This window comes from Sceloporus occidentalis, unplaced genomic scaffold (assembly GCF_023333645.1).
Source record: "Sceloporus occidentalis isolate IW3139 unplaced genomic scaffold, rSceOcc1.0.p SCAF_1, whole genome shotgun sequence".
Taxonomy (NCBI): domain Eukaryota; kingdom Metazoa; phylum Chordata; class Lepidosauria; order Squamata; family Phrynosomatidae; genus Sceloporus; species Sceloporus occidentalis.
Window position 1 is genome coordinate 276,741,160 of NW_028316981.1, and position 17,754 is coordinate 276,758,913.

The window sequence follows — 17,754 nt, forward strand, 5'->3', positions numbered from 1 at the left end:
AATTAGCATCCCTGCACATGCGCAGTGAGGGCAGAATCGGATCGTGACCTTTTTATACTTCCGGCGGGGCTTGCCTCCAGTTCCCATGGTTTTGCCTTGTTTCACGTTACTTGTTCATTCATTACCCTTTATTTCACGTTATTATGCAAGTCACATTACTTGTTCATTCATTACCCCTTATTTCACATTATTTAAGCAATTGACGTTATTTAGTCATTCATTACCCTTTATGTCACATTATTTAGGCAATGCACTTTATTTGTGCATTTATTACCCCTCATTTCATATTATTTAGGCAATTCACCAATTCAAAATCAGTCCAAAGCAACCTTGTGCTTGGTTTGAGCATTGGACTATGACTTTAGAAGGAAGGGATGGAATACCTCTGGGTGACCTGGTGTAAGTCACACTCTCTCAGCCTCCTCAGAAAATGGCAATGGCAAACCCCATCTGAATAAACTTGTCAAGAAAACCCAAAAAGTGGGGCGGGGGTCTCCAGATGGTTTTGTGTGTGCGTGCGTGCGTGCGTGTGTGTGTGTGTGTGTGTGTGTGAGAGAGAGAGAGAGAGAGAGAGACTGTGTCTGTGCCTTTAAGTCTCCAGCTATGGAGGGAGAGAAGGAGCCCCCCCCCCATTTGGAAGAGCTTGGCTGCAATGAGGTTGTGGGGGCCCTGTGTCCTCTCTGGTTCTAACCTGGCCCATTGGGAGTCCCATTGAAGGCAATGGTGCTGTCTCCTCACCATGAGTCACAGTGGGGGAAAGGAGAGGGAAAGCTGTGCAGGAACCAGAGATGGCGACAAGGGGTTGTTCTCACTTACGATTTACAACGATTTAAAATACACCGGTTCCATTAAATCCAATTCAAAATAACACAGGTGTTATCCCGCGTTCCAAATCACTTTTTTTCTTCGTTCTCATGTACCAACTGAATCGCTGTAAATGATCCGCTTTTGTTCCTATTCAAGAATGAATCGGTGTATATATAACCCAGTTTTAGCGTTATTTCATTCACACTCACCTTTTTCGGCTGTCAATCAAAGCAACGTCATCATGACGTCACATTAATTTGGAGTAACATACACCAATGTAGCCTGTACCTGCGTTCCCACTACCTGGCCGTTTTTAATTAGTTATAAATTTTGCGGGTTTTTTTTAAAAAGAGCCAATCAGGAGGTGCTTATTCATCCTCTTCTGTGTCTCCCCATATTAACTGCCATAACTCAGTGCTAGGGAATCCTGGGAATGGTAGTGTTTTATGGCACCAGCACTCTCTGGCAGAGGAGGATAAATGTCTCACAAACACAACAAACACAACCATCCCATAGTTCCTCTGGAAAGAGCCTTGGTTCCGCAAATTTGCTTTGGCCGCCCCATGGGGAGAGAATCTTTGGGGAAGATTGCTCCCAGGGCTGTCTTGGGAGCCATCCCATAGTTCCTCTGGAAAGAGCCTCGGTTCCCCAGATTCACTTTGGCCGCCCCATGGGGAGAGAATCTTTGGGGAAGATTGTTCCCTGGGCTGTCTTGGGAGCCATCCCATAGTTCCTCTGGAAAGAGCCTCGGTTCCGCAAATTCGCTTATATATATATATAATTATGTGTGTCTGTCTGTCTATCTATAGTGTGTGTGTGTGTGTGTTTGCCAAATCGGATCAAGGAGGAGAAGGCAGTGGGTTTAGAGACTCTGGAACCAAAGCCCAGGGTTGGAAAATGGGATCAAGGAGGAGAAGGCAGTGGGTTTAAGTGGGATAGAGACACAAGACAGAAAAGGGGAAAAGAGAATGATCCCAGAGGCAAGAGGCTGCAGACCTAAGAGAGAGGAGAGAGTGAAAGCCGAATAAAGCAAGAGCAAGAGACGTCCAGGATAGAAAGGAGGACACAATACAAAAGAGGAGAGGGCAGAAGTCTCCAGGGATAGAGATAAAGTGGAATACACACACACACACACACACACACACATATCCAGGGTTTCCTATGTCTCCCTAGATTCCGTTTGGAAAAGAGAGAAGGAAAGGCTCTATTTCCCCCCAGATCGCTGTGCATCCAGCCTTTCTCCGTTACAAATGGTGTTCAGTGGTTCTCCTCAAACAGAGGGGAGGTTGCAATCCACCGGGGGAGAAAGTCTATGCGAATGGAAGAAAATGGCGCTGGCGATGCAGAAAGAGACCAAAGAGGGTGACACCCCCAGGCAAGCCCATCGCGCTCCGCTCCTCCCATCCAGTTAACCCGATTTCAGAGGCTGATCGTTCCTATTTAAATACTCCGATTCCTGTCCCGAATCAAGGGAAAATTGTAGGTTCGACCCTTCTATTTTTTTAACCCGTGTTAAATGACGATAACACGGATCAAATAAAAACCCAGTTTACGATTCGATTTTAAGTGGGAACGATTGCGGGTTACTCTAGAACTGTTCTAGAGTTAATTCGGTTTCCAATAGGAACTCCATTCCTTGGATTCGATTGGTAACCCGGCGTAAAGGCAGTGAGAACCTAAGGCTACATCCACACTGGAGAAATAACCCAGTGTGGCACCGTTTGGGCAGAGAGAGAGCTTGCAGGGTACCTCATGGAGAGCCTCTTTTTCCTGTCAAAAACAGCTGCTTTTCCTCCCAGCTGCCGGGAAAACCTAGGAGCCCCAGAAGCCTAAACAAAACAGAGGATCATGGGAATTGATGCGGGGGGAACACCAGGACCACAGCAGACATGCATATCACACCAAATGACATCGCATTGAATGCAAAGTAGCCTGGGAATAGAATTTGTGAATTCCCTAGTTGACCAAATTTACTTAAGTGTGGATTGATGCGTGATTGCGTTCGGAGTGCGTTCATAATGCCAGCGAATGCATCTGATAACCTTTCACGCAATAAAGTGAATACGCATGATTACGTTTGGGATGACTCTGGATTATACTTCCAATCTCAGTCGTTTGATAATGACCTTAGATTACAACTCTGGAGACCAGGGTTCAAATCCCTGTTTGGCCCTGGAATCCCACTGGGGTGACCTTGGGTGAGTCATATCGTCTCAGTCCCAGATCGGATCACCATAAATCAGAAACAGCTTGAAAGACAAACAATAATAACAAATCTGTAACTTTGGGACTCTTCTAAACCTATATGGATTAGAAATGGGTAATAGGAAGCATCTTGAAGGCACCCAACAACGTCAACTTCCGCTCTACCACTGAGCTAATACTCCTCTCTTGCCCTCATATGCTCCTTCTCTGCCAAATGGCAGGTGTTATGCAATTCTTCCACTTTCTATTGTGATCTTTTTCAGGGAGATAGGAGGTTATTCCCCCCCCCCCTTTTTGATAAGGAACTATAAATTTTGTATGGTATGATATTGTATGCATGGTACAGTATCGTGGGTTGTGTGTTGAAGTAGGATTCCAGGAGGCCAGGACTCAAATCACTGTCAGTCATGGAAATCAGCTTGGGCAAATCACACTCTCTCAGTCTCAAAGGAAGGCACAGGTAAACCCTGCCCCCCTCCCCAAACAAAACTTGTCAAGAAATCCTCATGATAGTCTTGCCTTAGGGTTACCATAAGTAGGAAATGATTTGAAAGCACACAACTTCTCCTTGTATTGTGTAGGGGAGACTGGATGAAGGGAGTTTTGTTGTTAAGTGTCTTTGAGTTGACCTCATGAGACATCTCCAACACCCTCTATCCTCCTTTGCTCTGCTCAGGTCCTGTAGACTCAGGCCCATAACCTCCCTGATTGAGGAGATTATCGCACTGCGTTCTGAGAACGTTCCATATCATCACGTGATGAGAACGTTCCTGGAACGGATATTACCGCATTAGCAATCAAAACGTGATCAGAACGTGATCAGAACGGCAGTTTACCGCACTGCGATTCCTTTCTTGAAACCGTTCTCAGAACGGTTTGCTATAGCGCATGCGTATTAGATCTTGGGGGCGGTGTACCAATGACGTCGCCACTCGGTGGTTGTTTTTAACCGGAAGTCGTCCGGTGACTTCCTTGTGGGGTGTAAAGATGGCGTCGGAGAAAGCATTTTTTGATCTTGTGAGCATGGTAGAGAAAGAAGAAGAGCGAAGAAGGAGAAGAATGAGTCGCATTGCTAAATCGCTTGTCCTCATTTCGCGCCGAAGGGCTGCTCTGAGTAAGATTGCAGTTATGGCTGCCAGCGGCAATCTAGATATATCCAGTTGTCTGGCATGGATGGCGACCTGGCCTCGCATCCCACGTTGGTGGCAGCAACCCCGGGAGCGGACCAACTGGTGGAGTGACGAAGTCCTCCAGCGATGGGATAACGACATGTGGGTTTCTAACTTCCGCATGTCTAAAGAAACCCTTTTTGATCTGGCCAGCATCTTGAGACCAGAGCTGGAGCGTGGGGAGTCTGTATTCCGGAGTCCCATCCCAGTGGAGAAGAGAGTGGCCCTGACTATTTGGTGGCTCTCAAGCCCTCTGATGTATAGGAAGGTGGCTTCCCGTTTCGAGGTTGGAGCATCCACAGCTGCAGAAATCGCCATCGAGGTGTGCCTTGCCATGGAGAAGCTGCTGCTGAGGAAAACTATCCAGCTTGGAAACTACCACACGGTGTGTATCAATATTACTTTTAAACCTAAGACTTCTGGGTGCAAATGCATTAATGCATATCTAAAGATATATAGGTTTTGCTTATGTAATACCATTAAGATATGTTTACATCCTGCCTTTTCCTTGTTTGGGAAAAAAAGAAAGGCTTTCAATTACCTTTGCAATTATGGGGGTGGGTTAATGATCCTGGGCTTGGGGCATGGATTTAAAAGGTGCATCTCTGCTGCTGGCTTCTCTGTTATCCAGCTGTGCTGGGGGGGTGGTCCTGGGCTTGGAGCATGCACTTCGGAGGTGCATCTCTGCTGCTGGCTTCTCTCTTATCCAGCTGTGCTGGGGGGGTGGTCCTGGGCTTGGAGCATGCACTTCGGAGGTGCATCTCTGCTGCTGGCTTCTCTCTTATCCAGCTGTGCTGTTGTGGTTTGCAATTCTGAAAAAATGTATCTTGATATATTTGTAAGAGTTGATATGTGAACAAGTAACATCTGGATTCCCCTTCAGTGTGTTCTAGGTATATATATAAACCATAATAATTTCTATTGTCCTTTTTATGCTTTTGTCTCTTTGATCCCAGTTTCATATACCAAAAAATAATAATAATAATGCATCATCTGATATGAAATATGTTAACCCACCTTTTTGATATCCCAAATTTATTATACCTTTGCCTTTTTTCAGATTAAGGATGGATTTCAGAGACTCGGATTCCCACACTGCATAGGAGCTATTGATGGCACTCATATTTCTGTTTGCCCACTGCTGGGACGCAGAGAGGAATACATCAACCGCAAGCAGGGATTTTCAATTGTTCTGCAAGCAACTACAGATCACAGTGGGAGGTTTATTGACATTGAAGTAGGGAATTGTGGGAGATCACATGACAGCCACATATTTACCAATTCCGCTATCTGTCAAGTGATGGATGAAGGCTGTTTTGTGCCCGGAAATCCCACCCTTCATGTCCACGATGTAGCCATTCCACCACTGATTATAGGGGATGGTGCCTACCCAATCAGGAAATGGCTCATGACACCATATCGTGGAGAATTAACACCTGACAAACTTGCTTATAACACCGCCCATTGCAAGGCAAGATGCGTGGTGGAGAGGTCTTTTTCGCGATTGAAATCTAGGTGGGGGTGTCTGTCTGGTAGACTAACTGTGAAAGAGGAAAATTTTATCTCTGTTGTCACAGCATGTGCCATACTGCACAATATTTGTGAGACGAGGGGAGAAGTGCTTGATCCCGATGTAGAGCCACCTGCGAAAATTGTCCTCCCCGCTTTAGCGAATAACATCAGAGGACACTCTACAAATCACAAAAAAGAGGGTCAAACTGTTAGATCTGCAGTAACTAACATTATTTTGGGTCGTTAATACCAGAAACTGACATTATTTGATGTTTCATAACATCACCTCAGTTATGGCAACAGCATTGATCTGATCAAAACGTTTCTTCTTGGTTTACCTTTGTATCAATCTATAAATGTTGATATACATGTGTTTGACAACATGTCATGTACAACATGTGAATAACTTTACCAGACGGCAATGTTGAATCACGGTTGTTTACATTCTTTTTTCTTTTAACTTTTTTTTTCCAATCAGGTTCTGCTACTGGTGTATATATTATTGTGGGGTATAAATACCCGACTGTTATAGATTAGCTTCATGGTTTACCCAAATTGTGGAAATCTATTTTGAAGTGTTATACAATTGCTATATTGATGTTTCAAATATCCTTTTTTGGGAATATAGGAAAACAATGGTGTAAAAATGGCTTGTTTATATTACATTTATATTAATACATCATGGTTCCTACCATTGCAATGTTACACTGTGAAGACATTAAGGATAATACCAAACTTGAAAACCAAAAGGAAGGCTGTTCTAGAAACCATTGCTGAATACTGTTGCTATTGTTGTGGAAATGTTTAGGTATATTAAGGACGGTAGACCAATTTCTGAGAACACAGCTGTATTTTATCAACAATATAACTTAACATTTTAAAACACGATTAAATATCCTTTTTCTTTTGGAAAAAAACCGTCTGGTGGCTTGTTTTCCATTATGTCAACAAAGCATGCATTTATATACACTGTATATACATTAGGTGAGAACATATCCATATGCACATGGTGACATACAAAACTTTTCCTTAAAATGAAAATGAAATTTTAATGTGGTTCAAGGAGAAATGGTTTAAGTCCCTCTTTATCGGTCACAAAGGGCACGTAACAGGGTAAACATAAAATGCTGAAACATATCTGAGGTTTCAAAACAGAACCTTTTCCCTATATGTTTCCCTTATGGGGAAAATATTTTTTTTTTCTTGATTATCCTCCCAGTACGAGAACTGCATGGTTTATCTTGGTTTTGAACAGGTGCAACTGCGCCTTGCACGGAAGATGTTCCTGCATTGTTCACACATTGCACGGTTCCAATACAGCCTTCATTTTCTGGGGGATCAGTGACTGCAACAACATTCTGAACATCCCTGTTGATGTTCTCTACTGTGTTGTCATCATCTCTAATTTCACTAGTAGGAGTGACAGGACAACCATCAGGAGCATAAGCAGGAGGAAGTTCATCAAAGAGTTCAGGGGAATTGTTCCCTTGACGTTTCCCACCAAAATCCGATGTGGATGGTTGCTCCTGGAAATCTGTAAAGACAGCTGGGCCTGGTGTTGAAGGAGTAATATCACCTGGAGATGCCCTGAATGATGTGTGCATAGTTCCTTGGGCGATAGTATCATGTTGCCCCGTTGGAAGTGAACATTGATGATCTACTTTCCTCCGGTACAGTTCAGTCATGGTCTCCATGTACTGCAACGTTCTCTGTCTGTCCTGTGCACTTCTCCTTACATCTTCCTCCATAATATTTACAAGTTCCATTTCTGTCCTCCTACAGTCTTTCATGCTGTCGTGTACAATTTCCATGAACCGTTCCTGTGTTCTCCGGGTAAGTTGGGCCTCTCGACTTGCACTCTGCATTATAGTGCGCGCAATATGTTCTCCTCTTCTGGCGCGACGATTCCTGTTCCTGTTCGAACGCAGTCTTGTTCCAGGAGACAGCAATACATTGGGTGGTTCGTCCTCTGGATCGTTACGTACTGAAATTTAAAAATTAGTGAAAATAAATTAAGCCCACAGGAAGGAAATTTATTTCTTATGGTAGCATCATGTAAAGGGTTGTAGACAAGGAATTTTCTTAGAAAAGCAGATGCTACCTACCATTGCTTGTACCGCTTGTATCATCTGCACGTCTTTCCAAGTCACCCAATTGTTCTCCAGTCGCACCTTCAAAGTGGAGCATTAAACACCAACGTTATTTCTTTTGAACACATATACAGGTTCACAATATTTATGAAGAAAACAGAGATCCAGAAATTAACATAAATTTATATATGACTACCTGCTATTTGCGTAGGTCCACTTTCCAAAATTGTGACAGGTATTGTAATGACTGTGTCATCGAGACAAGTGTCATCAGAATCTGAAAAATTCAAAAGGAAAAAAAGAGTAAAGCCTTTGTTATTTTAACAAAATAATGTTGTCACGCACATAGCAGAAATCTTCAGGCATTACAGATGGGCAACTTGCCTTCATCACTGTCTTGTCTGGTAGTTGTTTCTTGGGTGCTTCCTTCGCCTGTGTTAGCCATGGAGGTGGATGCGGTGTCTTGAGTCACATTTGTGGTTTCACCCTCCCTTTCAAAATCAAGACTTCGGGATAACCTGTTAGGGGTGATGCTAACATCCCCATGAAAGATTTCCTCTAGTTCCCTATAAAAGGGACATGTAATAGGGTTGCTTCCACTTCTCTGATTGTGTTTCACAACCTTTCTGTACTCAAATCTCAATTTTTTGGATTTGCTTCTGCATTCCTCGGCAGATCTGACATGGTTTTTCTTTGCCATTTCATCAGATACAACCTTAAATGTATCCAAATTTCTGTAATTCTTTTTTAATTTGGTCTGCAATTTTTGTTCTTTCCATATCTCCAATAAGGCCAAAACTTCATTGGCACTCCACACCCTCCCCCTTGCTTGTGCGGAGGCACTGCTTTCGGTCACTGCATGGCTATCCATGGCTTTCCTAATTACAGAAAGTATAAAATAATACTGTCTGCAATTTAATTATAGCGGTTCTGAAATAAACTTCTGCGTTAGCACTTAGCTGCTGATGCTGGCTCTCTGCACTCCCAAACTCCCGGCACTGCAGTAAAAGCACTAGAGGGCGCAAGTCTAGTTTTGGCGCCAAGAATCCCTGCACAGTGATGATGTTGCAAATCCCTCTTCCCGCTGGACATTTCGGAGTGGCCGAAGTTATTGGGAAGCAGTGATGGCGCGTAGTAAGGGTTCCAAATGGGTCAATAAGGAGATTGATCTGCTCCTGAGATTTGTTAGGGGGAGCGGAAAATTAAAGACGCTCATGAGGTCCCGTTCTATACCCATTCTTCCTGTGCATAGAGAGGTAGCAGCGCAATTAAAAATGCATGGCTACAACTGCACCGTCGAAGAGGTATTCATGAAGTTCAAAATGACGCGTGATACATTTTTGGACAGTCTGAATAGTTTTGAGCCATCACCCCCCAAAGAAAAACAACCACCCTTTTTCCCCCTAATGAAAGAGCTGTGGCTTATGGCGGGGAACCATGGCTCCCAGGAAAAAAATCCCTCGGGTAAGTTTGTAGCTTTACAAGTAAGGGCTCATTGTTGCATAGTATGCCATGGAATTCCTCCAGTGTTGTAGCCATAAGGAACAGTTGCTAAAGACAGTCACTATATCAATATCATATTAGGCTACTTCCCTTATCAGTTTCCAAAAGAAAAAAACACTAAACTGGAGTACCAGCCCTGAGGTCGCCATACTTTTCCAACACAGGAAGGGATAGATGGGTGTACATATGGAGGATAAATTTATTAGACAACAGCATTGCCACTCTGTTTTCTTACTTTTTCTAACTGCAAAAAGATGGAGACATTTTAATGTCCTACATTTTTAGTTGTATTATTGACCTGCAGTTTTCCTAGAGTATTCTTACTATGATCAATGCACAATTTCTGATCTAGTTATCTCTTTAATTTTTTTATATGGATCAACATGCAGATACTATAGATGAACCTTGCTCTAGTGGAATCCAGACGGGACCATCGGGAATCCTTTCGGCAAGAGACATCTTGCCAGAACCCCAAACTCTTGTACCCAGCTACATAACTGAACTTCAACAGTCAGGTGAATTTAAATAAATATGCATTGTCTTTTTCAAAATAGAGTGGTGGTCATATAAGGATTAACGTTTATATTAATAACTTACATCTATATACCGGATAACTGAATATCATGAAAACTTTACTTTCAAGACATTAAATAAAAAGAAATATATGAACATATTGTGTTAAACAGAGAATACATTGCAATAAACTGTCTTATTAAAAGCTTTTTGTATATATCTTTTGTCTGTACAGTGCAATCTTCCTTGAAAACCCAGGAAAATATCAATAGGAAAATTGTGGGAGTACTACAGAAAATGAATGGAAGATTAAAGAAAATCGAAAATATAATTGAATTGCATCTGCAGAAAACATCCAACACTTAATTGTATTCACACATGTTTTTATTACTGCATTGTTATTGAATACAAGTTTAGAGTTTGGATACAGTACTGTACTGTTAACGTAAGATGGCTGTTATTTAGATGTCCAATAACATGCATCGATCGATGATAACGAAGTTTTGATTGTCCTTTTTTTTAAAAGGGTATGACTTGCATCCAAAGTTGGATATGGTACATATATGTTGTTCCAAGGGAACCAGACTTTATTTTTAACAAGTATGATTCCCCAATTTCTGGGTAATCATTTGTTTGTTATTACAGATTTAGAAGATTGTTTTGTTGTATTGCGGCGCAGTGTAATAAATGCAGTTTGTAATTAATAACTCACATCTGTTGCCATGCTTAACAGTAGTGTCCTTTACTTCTATATAAAAATAGCTGTTCAGACTGGCAGATTGATAATTTCTTGAATACCATGCCACCAAGTACAGGAAATACACACTGCCAAGAGCATCAAAGGTACATAGTTTCATAAAGATAGAGGTAACATAACAACCTTTATCCAGATATCAAATTCGCTTAGCTGTGAAAAGCTAGCATTCCAAACAGTCAAGGTAGATGCTGGTATGACATATTACCAGTAGGCCCCTGTAAAGTTAGCCCACATCATACCGCTTCTGTTTGACAGCCTTTACATGTACTTTGTGACCAAGAAGTGTCTTCATTCAAACAATCCAAAATGCATGGTAGAGTGGCCATACATGTTATTTTATACATGCAAGTAGAAATGTTCTACAAAAGAAAAATCATCCCAATTAAAAGCAATGGAAATACATTGCTGTGTAAACTTTCAGCACTTGGCAAATAAAGCTTAACAGTAATAACAATAATAATATTCAGGCAGAGGGTATTGATATACATGGTTGCTTAATGATCCATCAGCAATGGTAAGTTTTGAGTGGCAAATTGTGCAGTACTATAAACAAATTCTAATATTAGTTAAATTCTGAATATGAAATAATTTATCAAATGCATAACTGATTACAGATGAAAAAGAACATAATTCCTGAAATCCTGAAATGATCCCTTTTTTAATATGCTGGAGGGAGAACAGTTCTTTGAAAATAATTTTACCAGCCAGCAATGAAAACCATGGTCAACATTACACATAAACCCACTTCCTCAGATGTAATTTTGGCTTAGTTAATACTCTTCTTTGGGCTGCTCATGCTTTTCAAAGAACAAGATCCATTTGCATATTAGCCAGCATGCTGCCAATCCCCGGTACACCCTCCATGGATGTCTATAGTGTGTGAAACTCTGCCTTGCATGCATTTCTACATGGCCCCCACCCTTTCTCCCAAAATGGAAGAGACCTTCAGGGGACATTGGGGAGGGAAGGGTTTTTTTTTCTATTTCTTTTCTTTTACCAGAATGTGAGGCGGGGAAGTTCCCCGCCTCTTTGTGCAGGCCGAAATATACTGTCATCCTTGTAGGTCACACAGTATGAGAACAGGATCATATTGGCCAGCAGTCTTCTGGCAGCCCATTAGGGCATCTCATGAGATGCTTTAATGCTGCTCCAGAATTCTGCCCGCTGCAGGCGACTCCTTTCTTTTCTGTGTTACCCACAAGGATAACAGCATACAGCGGCATGTCGAGCTCCCATGACAGGAGCCACGACTGAGCAATTTGGCATCAAGAGCAACCTAGACCCCACACATTTCCACTGTCTTTCGTGTCATGGCGAGTATCGCCGTTCCTTGCTCTATGACATCTCTTTCTATATGGTCGATCCTATACCGTTTGTCCTGCTGCCCACAACCCGCTCCTTTTGCTGTTATGAGCTCGTTTTGTCCAAAATTTAAAGCTAATTTGCATATATTTCCCAGCATTCCAGCACCCCTCATCCATTATGGCCTCCATGGCTTCAATACCCAAAACCCGGCCATCCAATAGTCTCCTTGCCTCCACACATGTGACCCCGAACAACCAACCCCCAGTCTAAATTTGCCCCTAAATGGCTCCCTTTCCTCTGTCAATCATCTTTAGGGGGAGGAGAAGCCCCAAAGCCGAGCTGGAAAAAGCCCAATCTGTCATAAGCACGCAGGGAGGCCAGCCCCAAATCCTCAGAGCCCGACAGAGGTTTTAAAAAGACAAAAAAGTGAGAAACCTCCAGGTTCCCCCCCCCCCGCTCAGAATATTTCCCCCCTTTTCCTTGTGCAGCCCTTGGTCTCTCTGCATCCGCGGACCCCAGATGTCCTTTAAACCCCAGCCCCCGGATATCATGGTGTATTGTGCATAGACACAACAGAGATGGGTCACTTACACAACTCCAGAGATAAATATGTCTAGACACATTGCAATATGCTGGCGACGGAAGTCACTATGTGACAATTCCGGAGACACTTGTATCCTCTGCTTTTGCGACTCGGTAACAGTTTGCAAACATGCAACCTGTGATAGTTAGTGCTATGCATTATGTCTATGTAATGTCTCCATTTCTGCTTTTTTGTACCCGTGCACAGAAAAAAAAACCTCACACACGTGTGTGTATGCAGAGAATAGGATAAAATCCTTTTGTCAAAGACGGGGGCACGTCATACATGGGAGAGCAAAGAAAAAATTAGTACGCTCTAGGACTTTGGAGGACTAAAAGGGAAGGGCATTCTTTCAGCCAATCAGGAGACGGAGGAATGCGAGAACGGATTTGAGAACACATAAGAATATCGCACACACTTCTGTTGGAACGTTCTCATCACGTTTCAGCTCTCTGGGAACACATTCATATCTGTACCCTCCTGGAACACATTTGGAACACATTTAAGCGTTCTGAGAACCCGATTGGAACACATACGTGCGGTATACTCAAATGCGTTCCGTTCTCATCACGTGATGAAAACGGTCTCAGAACGCAGTGCGATAATCTCCTGAGTCTAGTCATCTGGGGTGCGGTCTTCCTCTCTTTCTACCACAGTGGCCCCTTGTTATACGCTGGGGTTTGGTTCCAAGACCCCCCGTGTATAACAAAATCCATGCATGCTCATGTCCCATTAAATATAATGACATAGCAAAATGGTGTCCTTTATAAAAAATGGGAAATCAAGGTTTGATATTTGAAATTTATACTTTTTTGAACATTTTCAAACCGTGGATGCTTGAATCCATGTATAAAAAATCCAGGTATAAGAAGAGCCGACTGTACTTTCTACCTTCCCTAGCATTATTACAGCCAATAACTGATCCAAGGTATAGGAAATCTTTAACTATTTTGATTTTCTCATTGTCTAGGTCAAATTTATGTAGATCCTATGTGGTCATTATTTTTGTTTTGTTTTTTATGGAGGGATAGGGAAATCTGCTCCCCCCCATCAATTGCTTTGATCTAAATCTGGATGCCAACTGGGTTGCCAGGTTGAATATGGGACAGGGCTTCTGTTGCTTTCTTACAGTAAGTCTTGCTGCATAAGGATTTGCTAAATATTACAGCAACAGGTGTTCTGGCCTACAGTCAACTTGGCAACTCTATTCCCAAATGATTCAAATGGAGTGGGCTGCAGTGCCAATATCTGAGTCAATGAGGTGTGACATACTTAATATAAACACACACACACACACACACGAGGAGGGGGAGAATATTGAGTCTGTTTGATCAAACTGTTGATGTCATTTTAAATAGAACAGCAATATTTTGATTCCATCTCCTGTCTTTCAAAATTCCAGGAGTTCCATCTCCTGCCTTTCAAACCAGAAATTATTGGTTTACAGAGCTTGGAAAATATACATTTTTAACTACATCTCCCAGAGTACCCGAGTGCATGTTTGCTGCAAGATCCAAGGTGTCATCCAAAAATGTAATTTTCCCAAGCTCTAATTCTTTCACATGTCAATGTTTTTGTTGACTTTTTACACACACTCCTCTTTTTAAAAACTTGACCTAAATCCAATATTGGGACTTTCCATCTTCACCGTGACAGAAAACATGCTCCAGAAGGCTTTGCAGGACTTTATAGCAGGTGTGGGTGGCACATGGTGGAGGCAATTCTGCGAGGTGTGTCACCTTCCCAACAGTTCTGTTGATGAATGCATTTCCATAATCAAAATGACCCCATTGGATTCTGCTTTGTGATTTAAGAATGTAACAGTAATCAGTCTTGCTAGTAATTACTCAGCTGAAGTAGAGCATTTAGAGTAGCTGTGTGTCTTACTTTACAAAAGAAACAAGCCTCTGAGAGACAGTGCTGTTTCAAAGCCTCATGTATTACAACCTTCCTGTGACCTCGTGTTTTACAGAAGTTTTGGACTTCATCTTCCAGTAGATCTAGTTGATATGGTCAGGAAGCCTGGGAGCTTAAGCCCCAAAAGAAGGAAGATGAGGAGGGAGGAGAAAGGAGACTTGAAGTTCTCCATCAACAGTGAATACTTGGGGCCCATTCACACTACACAGTTATAGTGCCACTTTAACTGCCATGGGTCCATCCTATTGAATCCTGGGGTTTGTAGTCTGGTGAGGCATTAGCACTCTCTGGCTGAGCATTCTAAACACCCCTTCCCAAACTGCATATCCCAGGATTCCATAATACGTTGCCATGACACTATAATTTTGTAGTGTCAATAAGCCCCATAACAAGAGACTCAGCAGGCACAGAGGTCTCCTGACTTCAGTTTTCCTCACTATGGAAAGATGTATCATATTTCTGTTAAGAACTGATTAATTATTTCTATCTTTGCATTTATTTATACATATTTGTATATGATAATTTTACAAAAATCTGTATCTTTTCCTCTTTTTTAGTGTTGAATCCCCTCTTCCTTTTTTCAACTGATAACTGCAATACTTTTATGAGTAGTACCACATTCTTCAATTAATTTTATGTGAATAGCCATAATGTTTCCAAATCTATATGATGTCCAATTCAGGCTGATTAGAATATTTTTACAAAAATCTTCTTGGCTTTTCATTTATTTTGATGATTCCTACAAATTAATACAAATACATGTTTACAGTGGTATTTATTACATTGGGCCCTTGGTATCTGCTGGGTTTGTGGTTGCTCAAGTCCCATTAAATACAATGGCATAAGGAAGTGGTGTCCCTTATATAAAATAGTAAAATCAAGGTTTGGTTTTTGGAATTTATATATTTTTGGAATAGTTTCAAGCAGTGGATGGTTGAATTTGTGGACAGAGAATCTGTGGATATGGAGGGCCAACTATATAAGCAGTTTCCTATATATTTTGAAGTCGTGGATGGTTGAATCCATGGATAAAGAATCCTTGGATATGCAGGTCCAACAGTATAAGCAGTTTCCTCTGACAGTTAGTCTGATATTAAATAGTTTAAATCCTAATTGACTTTATAGCAATTCTTTTCCCCTTTATGTGAGGAAATGAAGTCCCGTGCACACATCTTTCACTCATTATCTTCCCTGGAAAAACAATTCTTTTTATTTAACAATTCATAAAATGTAAATATTTGTCAGTGTTGTGTCTAGGACTCACCATAGGCATGCACAAAAAGCTTCAAAACAGTCACCAGCACAGATCAATTCTGCATAGAATTAGGGAAATTACATCTGCCTGTGATTTGCATATGGCATTTTTCATACCCAAGCTTAAATGCACACAAAAACATGCAATTGTTTTCCAGAAGCCTGTACACTTTTCTCATGGCCAAAGCCCATGTGACTTGCATTTTTGGCAGCTCTCACCTATAGACAGCCTGACCCTCTGCTTCTTGTGTCTGATCTCTTCACAGTCAGTGGAAATATGCCAACCCTGAGGGTTCCCTTGGTGCCAGACTCTGACAGCCAGATAGCTTGTTTGCACATTCTGAGTGTCTTTCTCAGCTGGAAGGAACTGAATTAAAAAAGAGAGACAGAGACAGAGAGATCACCAGATCTAAGCAACAAAACTCAAACCCCCTAACTCTGGCAATATGCCATTAAAATCAGACTATTCTGGAAAAAAATAAATTGCAATACAGAGCCCTCTAAAAATGGACGGTGAGGATTTATATTCATCATTGTGTATAGATTGTATTGTTGTGTTCTTCTCTCCAACCACAATCTCTTCTGCAACAATATATTTTTTATCTTTGCCCATGCACACAATGGTATATGGTCATTAAGCCAATTCATGTTGTAAAGCAGAAGTGAGGAAGTGAAGCCCACAGGCCACTTACAGCTTCCAAACATCATTTTGTGGCCTACCAGACTACTAAGAGACCCCCTGGTTTTGTCAAAAATCTGTTCCAAACCATTATGAAAACATGATGATTTTAGGACTTTATCATACCGAGCTTTTAAACTGCTATAAAAGTTCAGTAACAGCACCTTTGGCCATACCTATCGCACAACATCATCTAACATCATCTTCCTCTCATCACTGCCTTGCTTTCGAAGTCTTGTTAGCCCACACCTTGCCATTGATGGGGAAAACTGTCAATAAGCTCCTGATAGCACTAGGATAACTCAGGAACAGTAAGTCTTTCTTTCTTTCTGTCTTTCTTTCTTTCTTTCTTTCTCTCTCTCTCTTTCTTTTTTAGTTAAACTACATTTGCCTCTCTCTGGAATTACATTTAACACACACACATACACACAATGCAAGGCACTCTAGGTAGGGTATAGAGCAGGGAGCAGATTAAGGATGAGGATGGAAGAGAGTGCAAGGTGCCAGCAAGAGGCTGGTCACACTAATAGACGGACATGCTGTAGAGAATGCTTCTAAGCCAGTATGTGTGCCTGTCCCTTCATTAAATTGATTGCAGCAAGGATAGGGTGATATGATAAAGTCCTTAGTAAATTTGCCTCACCACGTTCCTCTACAAGCCATCCCAAATTCTCAGAATAGAAGTGATGTCACATCACTTCTGGATGGGCAGAAATGCATCTGGGCAGTTCACTAGAGAGCTGCAGGGGTAAACTGATCCCTCCCACTGGCACATACGTATTACACTCTTGTTATAAAGGGACAGTTTATTTGGAGGACAAGAGTATCATTAATCAACACAATGGATGAATTATGTATTTAGTAGAGTTGCAAAGTGAGGGGCAGAATCTCACAAAAGCAAAAGGCAATTTCATTTCTGCCCTGTATGCCTGAATTTGGTCTTCCACAACCAGATGTTCTCCATGTATGTGGGACTCCAACTATCACAATTCTAGCCAGCAGGGCACACCAGATTACGGAAAACCACTTCAAGTAAAGAGGATGCTTTTATTCTGGCCTCTGCTCTCAGGAACTAATAACACTAGCAGGGTCAGCTCTACCATTAGGCACAAAGACTGAGGGGGTGTTCCCACTTAACTTTTAAACCGCTATATAATACACCGATTGTATTAAATCCGATGCAAAATACCACGCTATTTACCCCGCTTTCCGAATCGGGGTATTTTTCGTTCCCATTCATCCCTATAAACCGGTTTTAATGTTGCTGATCGTCCCCATTTAAGACATAAATCGGTGTATAATGTAGGATTTAAACCGGTTTCGTGGTTGTCAATCAAATGACGTAGTAGTGACGTAGTTTTAAACCGGAGTAATATAACTTGATGTAAGTCCTACAGTCGTTCCCATTTGTCCGTCCGTTACCATTTCCCCTTCTGTTTTGCGCCTGTTTTTTGAAAGGA

The 17,754-nt window shown here is 41.8% G+C and overlaps 1 long non-coding RNA gene across 1 annotated transcript; it reads right to left on the minus strand.

Moving 5' to 3' along the window:
• Window positions 1-7,406: 7,406 nt before the first annotated feature.
• LOC149323922 (uncharacterized) lies at window positions 7,407-8,022 on the minus strand. The gene is made up of 3 exons (XR_016280270.1): window positions 7,980-8,022; window positions 7,799-7,864; window positions 7,407-7,677 (listed from the first exon to the last, which is right to left on the minus strand). It is a non-coding gene; the product is annotated as an uncharacterized LOC149323922 (long non-coding RNA).
• Window positions 8,023-17,754: the final 9,732 nt, after the last annotated feature.